Here is a 20,919-nt window from a genome sequence, read left to right as displayed (position 1 = left end):
AGCCTGTTGAGCTTTTTATTATGCAAAATAGAGCTGTAATTTTGCAGGCAAGCATCTCTGCTTCAGTCCTTTCTGATAATATGGTTGCTGGGTGGTTACTGTACCATGTTGTGTTGCAATTCATTTTTAATATGGTGAATTAAACAGAGCCAAGGATCGTTTTATCCCTGTCCCCTAGCAAATACTGCTCTGACTGTTTCCTGACACACTTAGCGGATGACCAAAAGCCAAAGGACAGCTCACAGTACTGTGACAGTGTGTAACAGTGTGTGAGTACTGTTACATTCTTTTGGGGACTATGAGAGCTTAACAGTGTAGGCAGGAAGACAATTTGGTCCCAGGTTCAAACAACATTCTCTGGTACTGCTTAATGTAGAAGTACAGAAGCAGCCAGTGAATCTTCAAGAAGAAGGAGATGTATCCTAATTGAAATGGGGAAGATAATAAAAAAATTAAAAAAAAAATCCAGGACTTTTGCCTGTCTCAAAATAACCAAACACACAAAAATAAATAAATTAATAAATAAGTTAATTTATGTAAACTGTGAAATTGTGCTGAAATAGTTTTATTTATAGGACAGTTTTCTCTGAATGTGTTTCCACAGATTCCTGAATCAGTCTTCTGTATTTGTCCTCACCTTCCTAGTGCGAAAAATTCACCAATTCTTGTTTCACCTGCTCATACTGTTTGACATTTTCCTTAAACGAAGGAGCTTCCAGGACTGTTTTCATAGAATCATAGAATATCCAGAGTTGGAAGGAACCCACAAGGATCATTGAGTCCAACTCCTGGAATCACACAGGACCACTCCAAATCAAACCGTATAGCTAAAAGCATTGTCCAAATGATTCTTGAACTCTGGCAGGCTCAGTGCCATGCCTGCTGGCCTGGGGAGCCTGTCCCAGTGCCCGACCACCCTCTCGGTGAAGAACCTTTTCCTAACACCCAGCCTAACCCTACCCTGTCCCAGTTCCATGCCGTTCCCTCGGGTCCTGTCGCTGTCCCCAGAGAGCAGAGCTCAGCACCTGCCCTTCCGCTCCCCTTGTGGGGAAGCTGCAAGCCGCCATGAGGCCTCCCCTCAGTCTACTCTGCTCTGGGCTGAACAAACCAAGTGGCCTCAGCTGCTCTTCATACGCCTTGCCCTCTAGACACTTCACATCCTTGTAGCCCTCCTTTCGACACTCTCTAATAATTTTATGTCTTTCTTATATTGTGGCACCCAAAACTACACACAGTACTTGAGGTACACCAGAGGTACCTCTGGGTACACCAGAAGTATACCAGAGCAGAGTAGAGTGGGACAATCCCTTCCCTTGACCAGCTAGCAATGCCATGCTTGACACACGCCCGGGTACCGTTGGCCCTCCTGGCTGCCAGGGCATGCTGTTGAGTCATATTCAACCTACCATCAACCAAACCCCCCAAATCCCTTTCCGCTGGGCTGCTCTGCAGCCTCTCACCCCCTAGTCTCTACATATATCCAGGGATTGCCCCATCCCCCATGCACATTCCAGCACTTGCTCTTGTTGAACAAATTTAATGTGGTTGGTGATTGCCTAGCCCTCTAATTTGAACCTTCCTCCCCACTTTTTTTCCATTTTGGGTGAGTTCAGATGTGAGTCAGTGTTTGTTATTTTATTTTATTTTATTTTATTTTATTTTATTTTATTTTATTTTATTTTATTTTTATTTTATTTTATTTTATTTTTCCATTTTGTTTTGCTTTGTTTTGTTGTTTGATTTTTTCACCGCTAATCATTCCCAACTGAGATCAGAATTCATCTGGCTCAACTTGTGACTTGAGGGTAATTATAATTATGTGGATATATTTCATCATAAATAATTATTTAAATGGTTTTCACTTTTGCTACCATATTATTGAATTTTTACTGATTATTTTTTCTTTTTACTTGTTACATTTCTCACACTCTCACTTCAGAAGAAGTGAGATATTATTCAAAAGCATTTTGATCTACCTTCCACCACGGATGCAATTTTCAGGGTTGTCTTCAGCTGCACACTATAATCTACATTTATCCATTTCTCTGTTTATAATATTTATTATTGCCAATTTGTATAATCTGCCAACATTCCTCAACTGTTATCTTTATAAATAAAGTTTTGTGAAAGTATAATGTAAAATAATAGGCTTCTTTCTGTCATGAATCTTCTCTATGATCTGAGATGTACATTCAGATATACATAATATCTGAGATATGTAATTAAATGTGCCATATAGAATATGACAGATAGAAAACTAGTGGTGTTAATAAACAACAAGCTCCCTAGTAATTATTCATGTACCAGTAGATCAATTCTAGCTGGTCACAGTTTCTGAGCAGGATTTTTAGACAGAATCTGTACCTGTAATTTAAAATATTTTTATTTTTCCCTTTATTTCTTCTACTATTATAAGCTCTTATTTTCATTCAAATAGAGCTACAATTTTTGATCAAAAATTGTTTTGAGGAACTTTAATTCATAGGAGAATCAAGAGAATTAAGAGAATGTAGGAAAATTAGGCAAGAGTATGTGGTAGAAGATAAGAAAATGTATTCAACAAAAGCAAAATGCAGCAATTCTTGTCTATCATCACAGCCTTTACCTGTTCTCAACATTTTCATATATTTGAGATATACAAAGAACTGTATCTGAAATAAACACATTTCCTTCCAGAAAAACAAAAACACCATTCCCAGTACTAACAAGGGAAAACAGCTATGAAATTCAACTGGATGTCATTCACATGGGAGTTAGCAGCTGGTTCAGCCAAGTGATCTAATATCCAGACAGGAGACAAAATCCAGTGCAAAGTGAGGTGAAGGAAAGGTCATAGTAAGTACTTATAGAATAATCTGTACGAACAAAATTTTCCTCTTAATTAGTATCATTGATTAAGTGTCCAGAGCACAAAGGCTTTGATTTTTCTGCACTATGGACCTTTTTATTTTAAGCGTGCATCCAGTCGTTACATGTGTAAATGCAATAACCTTTCAGTTAGGCTGTTATCTTTAGTGATGCTCAACAGCAACAGTCATATCTTTACTTCTGCAGTTTCTTCTCATTAGTTTTTTAAGTGTTGTTTTTTCCTTCTTCTCAAACTCTGAGAAAGGACAAGAAGGTATGCTAAGTTCGTTTCCTTTATTGCATTCATTGTTTAGTCTCGTATTATCATTTCTGTTCTCACTAATTTACTCCTCTGTCTAAATTCACTAATCCTAATTTCTTTCACAGGGAGGACTTAAAAAATTGTTGGTGATCATCTCTGAACTTTTCCTTAAAAAATGTACCTGAAAGTGAAATTTCACTTTTTTGTTTTTTGTTTTTTGTTCTTTTTTTGACAAAGTGCCATATTTACTTTTAGATCTTCTGTGCTGTGAAGTAATTTACAGATACTGGAGAGTGGACACAGAATAACTATTTTCAAGTGTGACTACTTGAAAGGTAAAATTTGACAGTTTCATAGGTACCAATCTGACCTCCATGGCTACTTTGCAGAGAATTTGACCCACAAGTGAGGTCAGTTTTAAAATCAAATGCTACTAGTGAGATATATAGCAGCTGCCAGGTTTAACTCTTTGCTGCGGCTGCTGTCAGAGGCAGAACAGGAAGAGAAAAGGGCAGTAAAGTACAATGTGCCAAAGTAATGACAGATGGCTGCAGCACAAATGGAGAAAAAATATGTCTGAGCTCTGAGTAAAAACAAAGAATTGCTAGTGTTTTACCCTACACAGCAGACTGTGCAAATGGAAAGACTACAAACGTTAATGGAATCTGTGCTGAAGCATTAAATAAAGATGTCAATCCTTTTTAAAATGAATTCTCTACTCCATATTTATTTACACATCCTCATTTTTTTGTTTGTATTTGCATTTTTCATACACTGTGTTGTTTTATCTCACCAAAAATGCATCTTATTTAAAAATATATTACTGTTATCCCAAGACAAATAGATGCAACCATTAAATGACAACACAAAACACATTTTTGACTGTTTTTCCCCTTTGTCTTAATTTCTTCTGTATTTGCCATTTAGTTCATACACAATAGGAATCCTTTTAATACCTTAAAGATTTTATTGATTGTGTGAGAGAATAGCCAAAATATTCTGCATGAGAGGCATGAAAACTCTCCACTGAGGATCCACATTTCATTGGAGAAAACTACTCAGCATGTTTACATCCTACACATGCCGCTCTGGGGGTCTTCTGAACCAATCGGTAATTACTGTCAGTGCACATCTACCCAGACCCATCAATCTGGCTGTGCAGCTTGTGGTGACTGCTTCTTGAACATGGCCTGTTTACCATTTGATCTAAAAGGATACATGAATTTTAGAGAGGAGGAAGACAGAAGTTATCACCAAGGAGCAAAGCTTTTTGTCCATCTTTTCTGATACCCTGGGATAACAGCTGGTAAAGCTAGAAAATCTTACTGGCTCTGCAGTCCAGAAAAAGTAGTCTGTGAAAAGGAAGGTGGAATATGAAAAAAAAAAAAAATCCAAATAAAATAATAGTAATCTATTTTACCACAAGAGACTGCATAAAACTGCAGAAATGTTACCAGTAGGCATGGAAACCTGAGCAGGGCAGTTGGACCAGATGACCCTCAGAAATCCCTTCCAACCTCAATTATTCTATGACTCTGTGAAGCATCTTTCCTTTCTGAAGATTTCTTCTGTGGATGCAACCTGATGTTTAGGGGAGCAGTCCCACCACCTAACTTTAGAAGCTGATATCCATAAAGAAATGATTCAGATGAAATTGAATGAATCATTTGTGAAGATATCTGTCTCCACAGACTATACAAAGAATCAAGACAGCTAACTTATGTTTTGTCTCTAAATTGTTGAAGTTAAGTGAGACCTTTTTAATTCTCTTTCAGAGGCATTCAGCTCATTTTCAGTCTGAATCCGTTTCACACCCCTCTTTATTTGCAAGGAATCTGGCCCACCTTTCTGAACATTAATGATCTCCTTTTTTTAACATAATTGACCATCATCTTTATATTTGTAGCTGCCACCTTATGCATTAAAAAAAAATAAAAAAATAAAAAAATTCACCCTGGCTTAATTATTTTGAATAGCTTACTTAATTTCACTACAGCATCATGTTCCCTAGCAACCCCATACAGCCCTGACAGGCATGTAGGATTATTAAAGAATGTGTTTTCTTCAGAGGAAATTAAGCCACCACTTGTGCTTGCTGATCCAGGTTTTCCTCCTAAGAAAGTGTTCTGTCTTTCAAATCATTCTACAAAATTATCTCACAGCTCCTTAAGTGTGTCTGTCAAGAACTACATTGGTAATGGTAATTACCATGGTAATTACATGGTAATTGTAGCTATGCAAATAGATAGGATGTTGAAATGACTTAGATAAGAATCAAATACACCTAAACCAGAAGGTCTAGAATGACCAATTCTAATCTATGTAATTTGAGCATACTTAATGCATTCTGGTATTCCTTTTGGACACTTTTTAACATTTCTGTGGGATACTCAGTAACATCTTTAAAATAAAATAAAATAAAATAAAATAAAATAAATTTTTAAGCTAAAATAAAATAAAAAAAATAGAGACGATGGAAACAAGTGCCTTAATTCTATGAGATGGCTTTAGGATTTAAACAGATTTCATTCTCAATTTTGTCTTTTGCAATTTTATATTGAATATTTTTCAGTCTACTGTCATTCTTCCTAGCCAAATGGAAGAAGTGGAGGAAAAGCTAAACTAGAGCAACTCTATTTAAGTTTTCCTTAAGTTATTTCAAAATATAATTAACATCCAATGGTTTAAATCGAACTTCTTCTGTTCTCAGGACAGACTGATGCAGGATAACTTTTCTATAAACATGGTTATTTTTACCTAAGAACATTCTGAAACAAATAATATTTTCAATCATTACACTTCATACTGATTTTTTTTTTTTGACTCCCTAACTAAAACAACACTGAAATAAATAGATGAAGATGGCAGTTACTTCAGTTTCAGGTTAAAGGGTTTCATACTCCAACAGTGAACAATCCATAGCATTGAGAACATGTTTGTGTGAAAAGTTGTGTTTAGTTGAAACTTAGTTTTTTTATGTAAAACAGAACATTTAATTATCCTTGTTATCCTGACAATCAAGAATGATGGCCATCCTGCCATGCTTCCCAGGCACTCCGATACAGCTTTTCCCTTTCTAGTTGCTGGACCAGATTTGGGCTAGGCTCAATAGACTAGACCATGGAGAAATTTACACAGACATTACTCTTTGTCACTCTGAATCTGACACTTTAAAAAATCAGGCCATTTTTCAGATGTCTAATGAAGATGTCTAATGAAGACTGATGGTAATTTGGGGAAAAAAAGATATCTGACAAGATTAAGGGGTGAAAGCATCCATTTCATCAGAATTTGAAGTGATTTGGGAGTTTAAATTACAGCAGATTTCTCTATCATTTTCAGGTTAAATATAAGTCTATATTTTTTGAAGATTGGTAGATATCTTTGCTTATATTAATGAAGTCAGTTTTATATATACAAGTTTAATGCTTCAATATTGAAACAGATCTTAATGCAGAAGGCTTTCCTATGACATTTGAAGGCAATATTAGGGTTATGTGGACTCTACCGTAGGTACTGATAACGTTTAAAACAGTGCATGTTCTAATAAATGAGAAAGCACTCTACCTTATATTGTCTTTCAGTTCATCATTCTCAAATTTTACCTCCAGTGATGCTTATATGAGACTTTTCCTGTTAAATCGCCTCAACACGTCAACTTCTTGATCAGCCATTCTCTGGTTCTCTAGTAAGAAATCACTTCATACTCTAAGAGTCTGACTCCTTTCAGAGAACTGCTGTAAGTTTGGCACATGTACCTGCTTTCTGACTGGATAAATAATTCAATAGAATATTCACTGCATTATGCATTCAAGAGAATTCAAATCATATATATTATTCATTGAAGGCTATTTAACCAGCTCTGTCATTGTCTAACTTACACTCTGTCACTTACCTTAACATTCATTTCAGCACTTAATTTATCCCTTAAAGGTTATTTCATAATTACATTAACCAAGGGAGTTATATAAAGCAATGATTGCAATCTTTTGCATTTCTATTGATCCTTCCACCATCAATTTATCTTAAAATGTTCTTCAACACTTTTTTAGGCCATGCAATGGTCCTTAGAAGCCCATAAAGGACATTAGAGACATTGGTATTTTTAACAAAGAGAAAATGCATGGAAAACTATTATTTCTGATAAGGAAAAACTATTTATAAAATGAGATTTTAAAAATAAAGGAAAAGAGATATTTAAAATAGCAGCAATTTCATTTCAATATCTGAACTCTCATTTCTCATTTTGAGATGTTACTTTTCATATTATAATGTCCTAAGAGAAAAGACAGGGAGAAAAACAACAACAAAAAAAAACAAGCTGTTAAATAATGTGAAAATGAAACAAAAATGTAACTACTTATTAAGTGTTTTGTTTTGTTTTGTTTTGTTTCCTTAAGCCTCATAAAGAGAAGGTAATCTTTTCTAAAAGTAACTGTTTACCAAATTGCTTCAACTACCAAAAAAGTTTTCAAAGGAAAGAATGTAAAATATTTAATCCTCCTAACATTTGGAAAGCTTTTTTTTTCATAGGATAATATAAGGCAGTCATCTCAAAAGGTCAAATTTTAACTACATTCATCACTCTCTGATATTTTAAATAACACAATCTTTTGCCAAGAATAGACATGTGGTACCTGTGGGCTGATAGTAGCTTTTTCATGTCAACTTCTGCATTAGTTTTAATCGGAAGTCAGACAAAACTCTCCAGACCTTTCCCAGGAACAAATTAATTTTGCTACCTCATCTTAGACCATGTCTCTGTCCTTTTGGTAGCACATCATTCCCAGTGGCACATGACAGCACTTTTCAGTTTTCAGTATGGAAAAGCATCCTCCAGCGAGTCACCAGACTCAGGTCTTTGGCAATTAGCTGTTCTGCATCAGTGAATGGACAAATCTCCTGGTGCCATCTTCTTGCCATCTGATGACAGACTTCTCAAACTAGAGAGATGAACTCTTCACTGAAGGTGCCTCTCTCTCCTGTAGTCTACAGAGAACACTGAGACTGACAGCTTAAGAGATGCCTTATTCTTAAGATGGCTGAAGTTAGCTGGAATGAACCAATACCATCATTTTTCACTGATACCTTTTCATGACATATTTGCTAGAATAGTTAAAAAACAGTTGCATATGAATGAGTCTCAATGATTTTCAACTTTAAGCATTTTCCCTTCTAGGCTGTCATGAATTGTGAGATTATGAAGCATTACAATCATGAGCCTCTACCAACTGAGGCAAAGGTGTTTTCTGTATAAAGTGTTTATTAGCTTACACCCAGAATATATTCACCTTAAAGTGTTTGTTAGTTTATTTATGCCCATACTTTTAATTTTCATGTATGAAAACAAACAAACAAACAAACAAAATCCATTAGATCTGTCTGCATAACGATCTGAAGAGGTTATGAAGCACCCCATTTCACACATGAGAAACAGAGGATCAGAGACATCACGTAACCATCCATCATTGCAAAGGGCTACCTTTTTTTACTGCGAAAGAATGTTCATTTCTATTTACTTGTGGTGAATTTTGCCATTTGCTTGGAAGCTAAAGCTGTCCTGTAGCAAGAACTCTGTGCCACTTTGATAAGCAGGAAGAGCTCAGATAGAGGTCAGTAGTGAAGTTTAAAAGCAATGTTTTCTAGGAGGTTATAAATTTGACAGAACCTTTGAGATGAGAGTCAAACCTTCCTCACATGCAGTCAGTATTACAGATATATAACATACAAAAATATTTTTAATTCTTCTAGTCAAAGAAGTTGTCCTGATAGGAAAAAGAGTAGTTTTGAGAATAACAGTGATGGGATTGTTACCTGTGTCATCAGTAATGACTGTTGATTTTGTTCACTAAATGTGACTAAAATAGATGGTTCTATGACATGTAACAGGTAAGTACCATTTATGGAGAAACACTTGTTCTTCCAAGGTTAATATATATATATGTATGTATATATAAAGTATCCAGAATTATATATATATATATCCATATATATATGAAGTATCCATAATTGTATAGTGCTTTACTGTGAGACTGAAGATATGGAACATAAACTTAAGCCAATGAAAGAGATGGAATTAGCTTCATATCACAGAATCACAGAATCATCTAGGTTGGAAGAGACAAGATCATCTAGTCCAACCTCTGACCTAACACTAACAAGTCCTCCACTAAACCATATCACTAAGCTCAACATCTAAACGTCTCTTAAAGACCTCCAGGGATGGTGACACAACCACTTCCCTGGGCAGCCCATTCCAATGCCTAACAACCCTTTCAGTAAAGAAGTTCTTCCTAATATCCAACCTAAATCTCCCCTGGCGCAACTTTAGCCCATTCCCCCTAATCCTGTCACCAGGCACGTGGGAGAATAGACCAACCCCCACCTTGCTACAGCCTCCTTTAAGGTACCTATAGAGAGCGATAAGGTCACCCCTGAGCCTCCTCTTCTCCAGGCTGAACAATCCCAGCTCCCTCAGCCACTCCTCGTAAGCCTTGTTCTCCAGACGCCTCACCAACTTCGTTGCCCTTCTCTGGACTCTCTCGAGCACCTCCATGTCCTTCTTGTAGCGAGGGGCCCAAAACTGAACACAGTACTCGAGGTGCGGCCTCACCAGAGCCGAGTACAGGGGGACAATCACTTCCCTAGCCCTGCTGGCCACACTGCTTCTTATAAAAGCCAGGATGCTGTTGGCCTTCTTGGCCACCTGAGCACACTGCTGGCTCATATTCAGCTGACTATCAACCAATACTCCCAGGTCCTTCTCTGCCAGGCAGCTTTCTAACCACTCATCTCCCAGCCTGTAGCGCTGCTTGGGGTTGTTGTGCCCCAGGTGCAGGACCCGGCACTTGGCCTTGTTGAACTTCATACAGTTGACCTCAGCCCATCGGTCCAGCCTATCCAGATCCTCCTGCAGAGCCTTCCTACCCTCGAGCAGATCGACACATGCACCTAACTTGGTGTCATCTGCAAACTTACTGAGGGTGCACTCAATCCTCTCATCCACATCATCCATAAAGATATTAAAGAGAACTGGCCCTAGTACTGATCCCTGAAGGACTCCACTAGTGACCGGCCTCCAACTGAATCTAACTGTACATCTAACTGTGCAATTCTAAGCATCTCATCAAATTTCATCATCTGGGCATTACCTCCATAGTCAAATTGTAGAAATGTAGAAATATAGCTCAGTTCAGTCACAGTATAGATATCTAACATCACTTGGGTGTCTTAGGGCATCATGACCAAACTTAGCCAGATGAATGTTTCCCAGATACTGCAGACACTTGTGGATGTCTCGTGTATCACAGGATATCTCAGATCACACAAATTAGCCCTCTGTAGACAACTAAGATTCCAGACAGTAACTTCTCTTAGTTATTTTATATAACCACTTTCAAAGTTGTTCCCATGTTTTTCTGTTGCTTGCAGAGTGAATCTCATTTGTCTGTTGGGACTAAATGGGTAAAGTCAAATAAAGTCCTATGCAAAGTGATGTAGAATTAACAGATCCTTCAGTGAAATCTTTAGGCGTGTATTTTTATTAAACAAACAGAAGAAATGATAGATATAAAATACATAAATCTTTTGTTATGAATTGAAACTATAAATACTTATGCATGTGAATCATTATGTGTTGTAAAAATGCAGATAATATGGCTTAAGCTTGATTTACAAGAACGCTATTTCAAGACCAACCTTTCTGCAATGTTGTTGTTTGGACTGTAAATAAATAAAGAAATAAAAAGTAATAAAACTCTGAATGGCCAACATCTTGCTGAAAAATCCCTCCACATTTCAGATTAGTATAAGTTACTGTGGTCTTTCTTGTACTCCTTGTATGTATTCCATACATATGTTCATACAATTAAGATTACTTGTCATGAACAAGAGCAAGAATTTCTAACTCCCACAGTTAAAAGCTGTCCTTATGCACATAATTAGTCCAATAATTTTTGGAAAATAAAGATCTGCTGTGCAGGTGAAACTGGGATCTAAATGCTGCAAAATGGACATACACTCCATACATTTGAAGGTAAGTTTCAAAGGCAACTTTTCTGATTACGCTTATGAATTTAACAACCAGCCAGTAAATCAGACACTGAGACAGAAGGGAGACAAGCAGAAGTAACATCCCAGATCTCAATTTGGGATTCAAGCCTCTTCAAAATTTTCCAGCATTTCAGTTGGAGGACAATTTTGTTTCTCTCCTTGTAATGGATTATAATAGAAAAATAACATGTTTTGATAAAAAAAGGGGGGGGGGGGGGGGGGGGGGGGGGAGGGGGGAAGGGGGAGGGAAGAAAGATTAGCAGTACTCCAGCAAGGGTCTTAACAACACAAATCCAGCATCAAAGCTATAGACATGTTTGATGCTAGTGGCTTATCTTTCACACTAATTTATTAATTGTGAATGCTGTGCATGTTATACAATGATCTGTTCTGTGGGGAAGCTATCAAAGCTTAGACAAAGAGATCAAAGAAAGCCTTTAATGTAAACAAGCATGAAGGGTGCTGTATTTCTTTTAATTTTTATGTCTGGCTTTTCAGTTTACAATGACATTAATATAAAGGACCCTTTAAGAGTACAAAAGATATATTTTCCTTAGGTTGCCTGCTATGGAATGTTCCTGTTGTACCACTTTTAATAACTCATCTTCAAATAAAAAGAGGTTATTTTTACAGGAAACTGACTTCATGCCTCTTTAAAGCTTGAGTATTTGAATAACGTGACTTATTTCCTCCTGTGTTGCATATTAGCTAGCTCACATTTTGACAAAAATTTTGAGGAGACTTAGTATTGCTATTACTTCATAGATCTATTTGTGTTGTTATTATATTCAATAGGAATTTTACTTCAGACCCTATTAGGAAAGGAATTAAGTTACTGTAAGAGCAGAGAATTTTATTCTGAACTGAATCACTCTTCCACCACAGAAGGCTTAGAGTATTTAATATACTGCTGTAAAATGATCTACTTTCAAAAATTGCCAGAAAATAAGGATATTTCCTTGGGAAAAATAAAAATAAAATAAAAATAAAAATAAAAATAAAATAAAATAAAATAAATAATAAAAAGCAAAAAACTTTTTTTTTTTTTAACATACATTACTTGGAATAAGTAAAATATTGATATAAGAGCATTGTTTGATACTGCCATATGTCATATACTCACTAAATCTTATGGGATTATTGTTATGATTACTGAGGACTGCAAAGGATCTAATGTATCTAACATTATTATCTGGCTCACTTCTAGACCACTACGTCTCAGGGAAGAAAAAGCACAGCTACTTTCAGTCTTGTAAATCCACATTGGTGTTTTCCCTCTTGGAACTTCCTTTTGGCATTACTGGTATAATCAAGCACCTGAGTTAAGCAGGTACATGTTCTCTTCCGAAAAGGTTCATAAAAAATAAATAAAAATATAAGTTTTCCCACTGAATACGTTGAATCTTTTGCTTCTGCTTTAAACTCAACTTGATTTAGTTTTCTGATGTGTGGAATGGCATGCAGCACTGCTGTGAGCTCTCCCCAGACCTGCACTGCAGTATGCTTCTGTTGTGTGAGAGCTGAGAAGCATGCTGAATGCAGGCAGAGTCTGCCTATAAAAATCTTATGACAAAATGACTCATCATTTTTTTTGTGCTCTTCTCTTTATTTTTGACAAGGGTGAATGAACTAGTTTAAGGAATCTGAAATCACTTCCATCTCTCTCTGTGCTTTTCCTGTTAATGTTTAACTTAGTCCTGCTTGTCATCTTTAGTGTAGTGTCAATTTTTAATCAAGCTAGTATTTTCTAGTACTGCAACATTTTAGACTGAAGATACTTACTTTAGGATATAGATGAATAATCTCTATTGTCCTTTTAATAGCATTAGCATTTTTCTGTGCACGTAAACATACCTGAGAAGAAACAGCAACAACAAAGAAAGAAATCTTTGTGTCTCATTCCTTCATCTGCTACTACAGTGACCTTTCCATGCATTATTACCTCATTTTTTTTGCCTTAGAAATAAGCAAAACAGTACAAACATCCTCTGTAAAGGAATTTGATAATAATAAATGATAATCATTATTTACATTTTAGATATCACACCTACATTCTGACATATTTTTGGTTAAAACTAAAAACCTTAAACTAAACTAAAAACACCTCCCCGCACTCTTTCCTTCACAGGTTCAACTTCACTTTTTCATTCCCAGCTCTTCTACCTCCACCCTGTCAAGCAGTGCAGTCAGTCCATAATGCTTTGTCTCTGTTGCTCCACCCTTACACCCTTCTCTTGCTTGAACATAGGGTCAATCCCACAGGCTTCAGTTCTTCCCCAACTGCTCCAGCATAGGTCTGTACCACGGAGGGCAGTCCTTCAGGAAGACACTGCTCCAACATGGGTCCTCCATGGGATGCATGGTGTGCCCCATGGGTGTCCCCATGTCCCAGAGAGGATATCTGCTCTGACATAGTACTCCAAGGGAGGGCCCGCCTCTGTCTGACCTGGGAACAGCCCCTGGTTTCTTCTCACAGAGGACACCCCTGAAGACCTCTGATACCAAAATCTTGACAGATAAACCTATGCAGAGGTTTACTGGGAAAAGGCAAATTCTGGAGCAGCCACAGAGGAAACCCTCTGAGTCTAGACTGGCACTGTAGCATGCTTGTTTTTTTAATGTTCCTATGTGAATGGGATCAAAAGAATACAATTTATGCTGTGTTTTAAAGGGTATTCTATTGTATTTTACATTTACATGGTGGTTATATGTAGTTATAAATGTACACTATGGTTATTCTATTATTCTAAGTAGTTTTTCGAATTATTCTGAGTGGAGAATTTGTTATAGTCATCAGTAGAGGTTTCTTAGGCATAACTATCTCATTATAGATACCTAAAATGCTTATGCCTTGGTGATCAAGAGTGAAGAAGTGACTTTCTCAGATGTAGATATTTAGAGTGAGCAAGATGAATTGTGATGTTTGAATTAGGGGTGGCAACCGGAAACATAAATAATGGTCATGAACTCATGGATATATAGAGGTCCATTTGGGACTTGGACTATCCAAGTTTAAAGTTTGTTTGGTAGCTCACTATGACTGAATCACATTGTCAGAAATGCTGTTTTCTGTAATAAAATACAGCTGGTAATAACATCATACCAGTCAGTCTTAAACCGTCGAAGCTACTATAAATGCTCTCTTCCACAGAGTCAGCACTTTGGGTAAGTAACCTTCTTAGGTGTAAGCAAAGCGCTCATCCCATAAAAGTAACAGTCTCCCAACAAGCCATTTGCACTTTTGTTTGGGTCAATAGTATCTCAAAGTTTTATGATTATGGATGGTTTGCTTTCAACCACAACAAGAAGGCCAAGATTTAAAACACTATTTGAATACAAGATGACACTGTCTGTTCCTCGGCAAGTGCAAGATTTGTGTGGAATCAATGTCCCTTGCTGTAAAATGGCTTAATCTCTCCCAGTGGAACAGGAAGACATATGGGTACTCGTTGAGCTTGTTTTCTTTTAGCAGACTTCTAAAGTCATAAAGATTGTTTTCAATGATTGTTTTCTGCTTGTCTTTGCTGAAGCTCTCAAACATATCAGAGCAAAGGTAATTATAGCTGTGAAGCTCTGGTGAGTTGTATCTATCTTTTGTTTAACTAAACAAGTGAATTTCTACAGTTCACAGAGAATAACTGTATTGGAAAAAAAAAAAAAAAGCAATCTCTCTGGCTACTTCATTTCCTATCACATCTGCCAGCTCCTGACACTTCTTCCTATCCAGATTGTTCCATGGTTATTCAAAAATGAGACTTAATTCACTTTCCTAGATATGATATGCCATTTCTGTGAAGGATCTTGTACCTCTGACATTTCAATTAGAGGTATGAAACATCAACATCCGACCTTTACTCTGCAAAAATGGAAAATAGCCTCTCACTTTCATTTTTTTCTTCTTACTCATTCTTTAAACACAGCAAAACAAAACAAAACAAAGCAAAATAAAGCAAAACAAAACCTTCTATCACATCCATAGCCACTGCTAGAACCAACAATAACATCACAAATACGATTTTGCAGCCTGAGCATTGCAGTCTTTTTCTTTTGAAGTGACCTAGGCTATATGAGATGTTTGCATGTGGCTTGACACAAAACTTTCATGAGAATTGCATATTGAAAATATTCATTTCAGTTTGAGCAACCAGATATATTTCCTTTAGGCACCAGCATCTCTTGTTGTTACTTTTCTCATTTGATTTACTTCAATTATTATGCCATCCATCTAGTGGGTTTCCTCATATGATCTTCTTTGAATATTTGCACGCAGCAATCCCAAAATAGATGAAGATGCATAGTGGCCTGTATGTGCAACACACAAAAAGTAGCAGGCAGGGATCATTTAAGAAATCTAATTTAACAGTATGCTGGTCAATGTTTGGATGTTGCCTGTTTCTGTGCTGTTCATTGCTGTCTGTTGTTTTTCATGAAGTAGTTGCTTAGGATCTGCAATGCAGTAAGAGTCATTTTCACTTGACTGCAATTTTCTTAACATTTGTTTTTAAATCCCAGTACAATTCTCTCCATATATATACGGAAAATGTTTCTAATACTCATTTTACAGCACAATTTAGAGGTGTTAATTGTTAATGAATAATGTATCTGGAGACATTACAGAAATTAGTACACTAAATGGATCAGATAAACATTATTGGCAGAATGAATCCACTGAAGACACAAAGCAGTTTTAAGATTCATATTATTCATATCATGCCCTCAGATGAACCACTGCAGTGAGTTTTCTGATGGCACAGCATGCAAAATCATTCTTGCCCCAAAATGATGCAAAGTTGTTATTTCACAGTGTGGAAACCCCACCAGTTTGTTGTACTCTCTAAATGTAAATGATTTACAAACATAAATAGTGAATGACTCTCTGTTTTGTCACCTTATGGAATATACCGATTGTGATTACAATAACATTATAGTAAGTGATGATATATTGTTTCTTTACTGAGAACACAACCATTTCCACTACTTTAAAAAGAAAAATACAGCCTTATGCCAACTAACTTCTACTCTGAAAACTAAATATTAAAATCAAGTTAACAGAATTAATTGATTCAATGAAGGAATTGTTTCCATTTACATACATTAAGAGAAGCCTCTATGCTTTAAGCTTGAAGTCTGGTTGAGGATTCAATGGCATTCAACAGAGAAACGTGATGAAGAAGATCAGATTTTGTACAAATGGAGGTAATTAGAAGAGAAGTTTTCTAGGATACCTCACAACCTGAGCACTTTCTCATGAATATTTTAATATGTTTCACAGATGTGCAACTAAGTGTTATGATCCTTTTGGCTATAGGGCACTATAATAGAAGTAGTGTCATATTCTAGCTTCTCTATGAAGTCACTACAAGTCAGCAAGCAAGGAGACTATGGTAGACAGTCAGACCACTTTCCTCAATTGACCCGCTTAAGTGATGCATGAACCAAAAGCAGGTATCTGAAGCTTGTAGGGTGTTCCCTGCACACCTCTTGTAGACACTTTGTTTTCAGACTGAGGATTTCAAACTTTAAGAACAAAGTTTAAAGTGACCAATGAGATATAAAGCAACGAGTCTGATGACTAACTCCCTTTAAGGGGAGCAAAAATGGCTATGTAGCAGTTTTTCTCCTTCCAGTGAGGATTCAGAATGTCAGTTTCTCTTCTAAAAACGCATGCATACACATACAGGTTACAGTAGAATGGATTTTGAAAGAGCTCAAGTCTGACAGCACCCCAGTATGGATCACATGTATCTGAAATCAAAAAAAAAATCAATCCCTCTTCACCCATTCTTCTTTGTCTGTTATACAAAGTTAGAAGGGGCAGGAAAGTTATTCTTCACACATCTCACCGAACTTGAGGGACTCTGCAGCCAAGAATGCAAGAGTAATAGCACAGAAGGAATGGAAATAAGAAATTGTGTACACAACCTTGTAGGTAGGTCAATGAGCGAGAAGGGAGATGATATGAACAATTTAAAGATTGAATGCTTTCATTAACTTTGTTTTGCACATGCACTCCCCAAAATAAGTGACTGCAATAAAATTCCTTCATGTATTCCACAAAGCCTGACAGTGCTTCTAAACAGGACACTATACTTCAGTAGAGATTTTTCTGAGTAGCTCCTATAACGTGGTTCACACTGGTCATTACACTTATTTTCTGCAAATGTCACTGTTATTAGTGTGCAAAGGGATGAACTAACAGATGGGACAACAGTAATGGAGAAGTAGGGGATTCCTTTAGAAATGCAGAGATCCCAAGGGATTGTTTGTAGAGTTAATTTATTTTCTACAATGAAGGATGATGAATAAGATGAATTGACAGATAATTAGAGTTTGAGAGAAAGTTAGAGACTTAGTTCACTGGAATTCAAGTGGAAACAAAATGTAAAACTGAATTTAAAATGACAGTATGAGGTGAAAATTGGAAGAATGTTTGGTACGCTATCACTCACCTATTGGTCTATCCATGATACTCAGTTTGCTTTCACTTTCACAAATAAAACACTGATTGAACATGGACTGCATCCAATATAACAACAAATACTTACTTGAATGTGACTTTGCTTATTTCTGAAACGTATTTATCAAATCTGTGGATATAGAAAACTCAGAAGAAACCAGGTAAATATATACAAATTGTATTGCACTGTTTAAAGCAAGCACAGAATGTGTTTCTTGGCCTATATAAGAAGGAAATAGTTTACTTCTTGAATGGTCTACTAAAATATCTGTAATACAAAGTTCTAGTATAGGATATTTTGAGATACACATGGTTCTGAACTTCATGAAAAACAACGTACAAGAACCTAAATAAAGTTCCTAATACACCATAAAGACAGGAAATTGTAGGAAGGGCTAAATCAAGCACTACTTGTCCATTAACATAAACTTTAATAACAAATTATACATAAACTGTTAAAACCCAAACAAAGATAAGCTTGTGGCAGCCAAGATATTTAAAGAAATATTTTAAAGGCATGAAATTTTGCTTTTACTTTCACTAATGACTTCAACAATACTTTCAAAATGACCTGATAGTCCAAATTTAATTAAAAAAATCAATTAGAATCATAGAATCATCTGGGTTGAAAAAGACTTTCAAGAGCACCAAGTCCAACCATGTCTCTGACCTACAGAGTCCCATCACTAAACCCTGTGCCTTACTGCAACATCCACACATCCCTTAAATATGTCTAGGAATAGCAACTCCACCTCTTCCCTGGGTAGCCTGTTCCTAATCACTCTCTACATGGATTCTTCCTGATATCCAGTCTAAACTTCCCTTGCCACAACTTGAGGCTGTTTCCTCATGTCCTGTCATTTGTCACCTGAGAAAAGAGATCAACACCCTCCTCACTGCAACCTCCTTTCAGGTAGTTGTAGAGAGTGAAGAGATCTCCCCTCATGTTTGTCAACTTTCTGAAGTCCAGTAAATGCATTAGTGCAGAGAATCCAGCACAAGCACTATGTGTGCAGAACTTCAGAAAGCTAAACTTTATCCCACAATAAAACATTAATTTCTTCATCAACCATAAACCTGTAACAATTTTACCACCTAAATTCAGTATTCTGTGAGACATATATGAAACTGGATATTTAATTTATGAAGTTTGCAAAATGGCAGAGAGAGAAAAAATGGGAAGAGGATTTTTTTTTTTTTCAGTTGAACAGTTTTTCTTGAAATACTGGAATATGTATTTATTGAACCTCTATGAAAAATTGCAAGACTCAAATTGCAGTCTGGCTCATGGTGGAAGGGAAATATGTGTGCAATAAAGAATATAGGAGCAGATTAAATAAGAGACATCAACAGACCATGTAGACAAATGCCTTATCCCTGGCAGTGGACAAGTAGCAGATGCTGAGAAGGTTTACAACCAAGATAGCATAACATGATATTTCCTCGTACGTTCGACCATCTTAGAGATGACTGTGCTTCAAGAGCCGCCTAATCCATAGCTATTGTTTTATTTAATGTCCTCTGATTTCTCTTCTATTAAGTTTTTTAACCTCTGCACATCCAAGGGAAGAAGTTCTATAATGTAACCATGCATGCCCGTGAGAAGAAGTGACTCTTTCTGCTTGTTTTGAGTCTGTCTTCTGTAAGTTTTACCTGGTATGGAAACAATCGATCCTTATTTATCTTCTTTCTGCTGTTTATAGGGAATGTACCCCACCTCAAAAGACAGGTGCACCATAGAGTTATACAACACATCGATATTTTCTGCCATGATATATTCATTTCCTATTAATTCATTATATTTTACCTGCTACTTGACCACTGTTGAGTCCTGAGCTGACTTTTCCATGCAATAGTGATTTGTGACTTATCTTTGAGTGACAATGGTTAACTCAGAACTTATCCCTGCAAATAATAATAATAAAAAAGTACTTTTATTTTCCCTGTGTGACTTATTACATTTGAATTTAACATGAAGTGTGTTACCCTGTGATTCAATATTGCAAACTTCTGAGGTTCTTAACCATTAGCCTCATCTTTATTATACCAATTAATCTAGTCTCGTAAGAAAATGTCATTAATATTGTTAATAATTCATTATTAATATTAATAAATATACCAAACAGCATGGGTCCCAGGTCAGCCCTTGTGAACTACTTCCCTGCAGAAAAAAAAAAAAAAAAAAAGAAAAAAAACAACTTTGAAACTATGTTAAAACTACAGGTTTTTCAGGTTGTCACACAGTTTTTGAACACAGTGATAGGAGATAACCTGGAGTTAACCACTTAATGTCAGAATATTTCTTAAGGGAACACTTCAGAGGAAGGGGAAGGGGAAGAGAGAAAAAGAGAAAGAAGAGGGAAAGAGGGAAAGAGGGAAAGAGGGAAAGAGGGAAAGAGGGAAAGAGGGAAAGAGGGAAAGGACTCCTAGATGTGGAGTAATATTTTTACATTTTAAATAAGTAACATACTTTTTACTCTAAGTTATAATCTGGATAAAAATGCAGATATCCTTAATGATATGGATTTCTAATGACTTTCTTCTCAATAAATTAATTATTATAGAAGTATTACAGAACTGAGAGGAGAGTGAACAAAACAGCTTAAGTAGGATATCTCCCAACACCGCATAGAAAGGTCAATAGATATGTATATCCTACACCTAAATATTTTTACCTATCTCTTCAGATTTTGTGCCAAGGCTAGAAGTATGGGCCTAGATTAGTTTACAGCAGATGCAGGTGTACTGACCTTTCAGATCCCTGCTCCTTGTCATTTAGATATTATCTGTTTGGATGAAGCAGAACCATGCCTCCACATCCTGTTCTTTAAACTGGATATGCATTCTTATTGGAGCAAATTACAAAAAACAGTTGAAGAACAAGGACTTTTTTCTTCTCTTCCCAATTAAGTGCCCAATCATTTGTCCGCAGATTGGGTTTCCTGTTTTCCATCTAGTCCTGCTGCTTATCTACTGGAGAGCAGTTTTGACTACTTTAGTGCTCCTGAGATTTTGTTTCTCTTATCTGTTTCTATATATATCTACGAACAATTGGTAATTCACATAGCTCTTATTACACAAAAATATTTTTCTAAAGTTTGCAGAGAAGAGGAGACATGATAGTGTTTTAAGAACATCTAGTAGTACTTTTCTCAAGAATGGAGGGTGTGGGGAGTAGATGTTTCTAAGCAGAAAACACAAAATCTACAAAATATAGAAGATTTTCATCTGGAGTGATTTCTGGAAAAGAGTTTTTTTTTACTTTTTCATGGCTGTCTTCCACCTGTCCACTTTTTTTTTT

The sequence above is a fragment of the Cygnus olor genome, chromosome 3 (genome assembly GCF_009769625.2).
Source record: "Cygnus olor isolate bCygOlo1 chromosome 3, bCygOlo1.pri.v2, whole genome shotgun sequence".
Classification (NCBI taxonomy): domain Eukaryota; kingdom Metazoa; phylum Chordata; class Aves; order Anseriformes; family Anatidae; genus Cygnus; species Cygnus olor.
The sequence above is the reverse complement of the archived record's forward strand: the minus strand, read 5'-3'. Positions refer to the sequence as shown.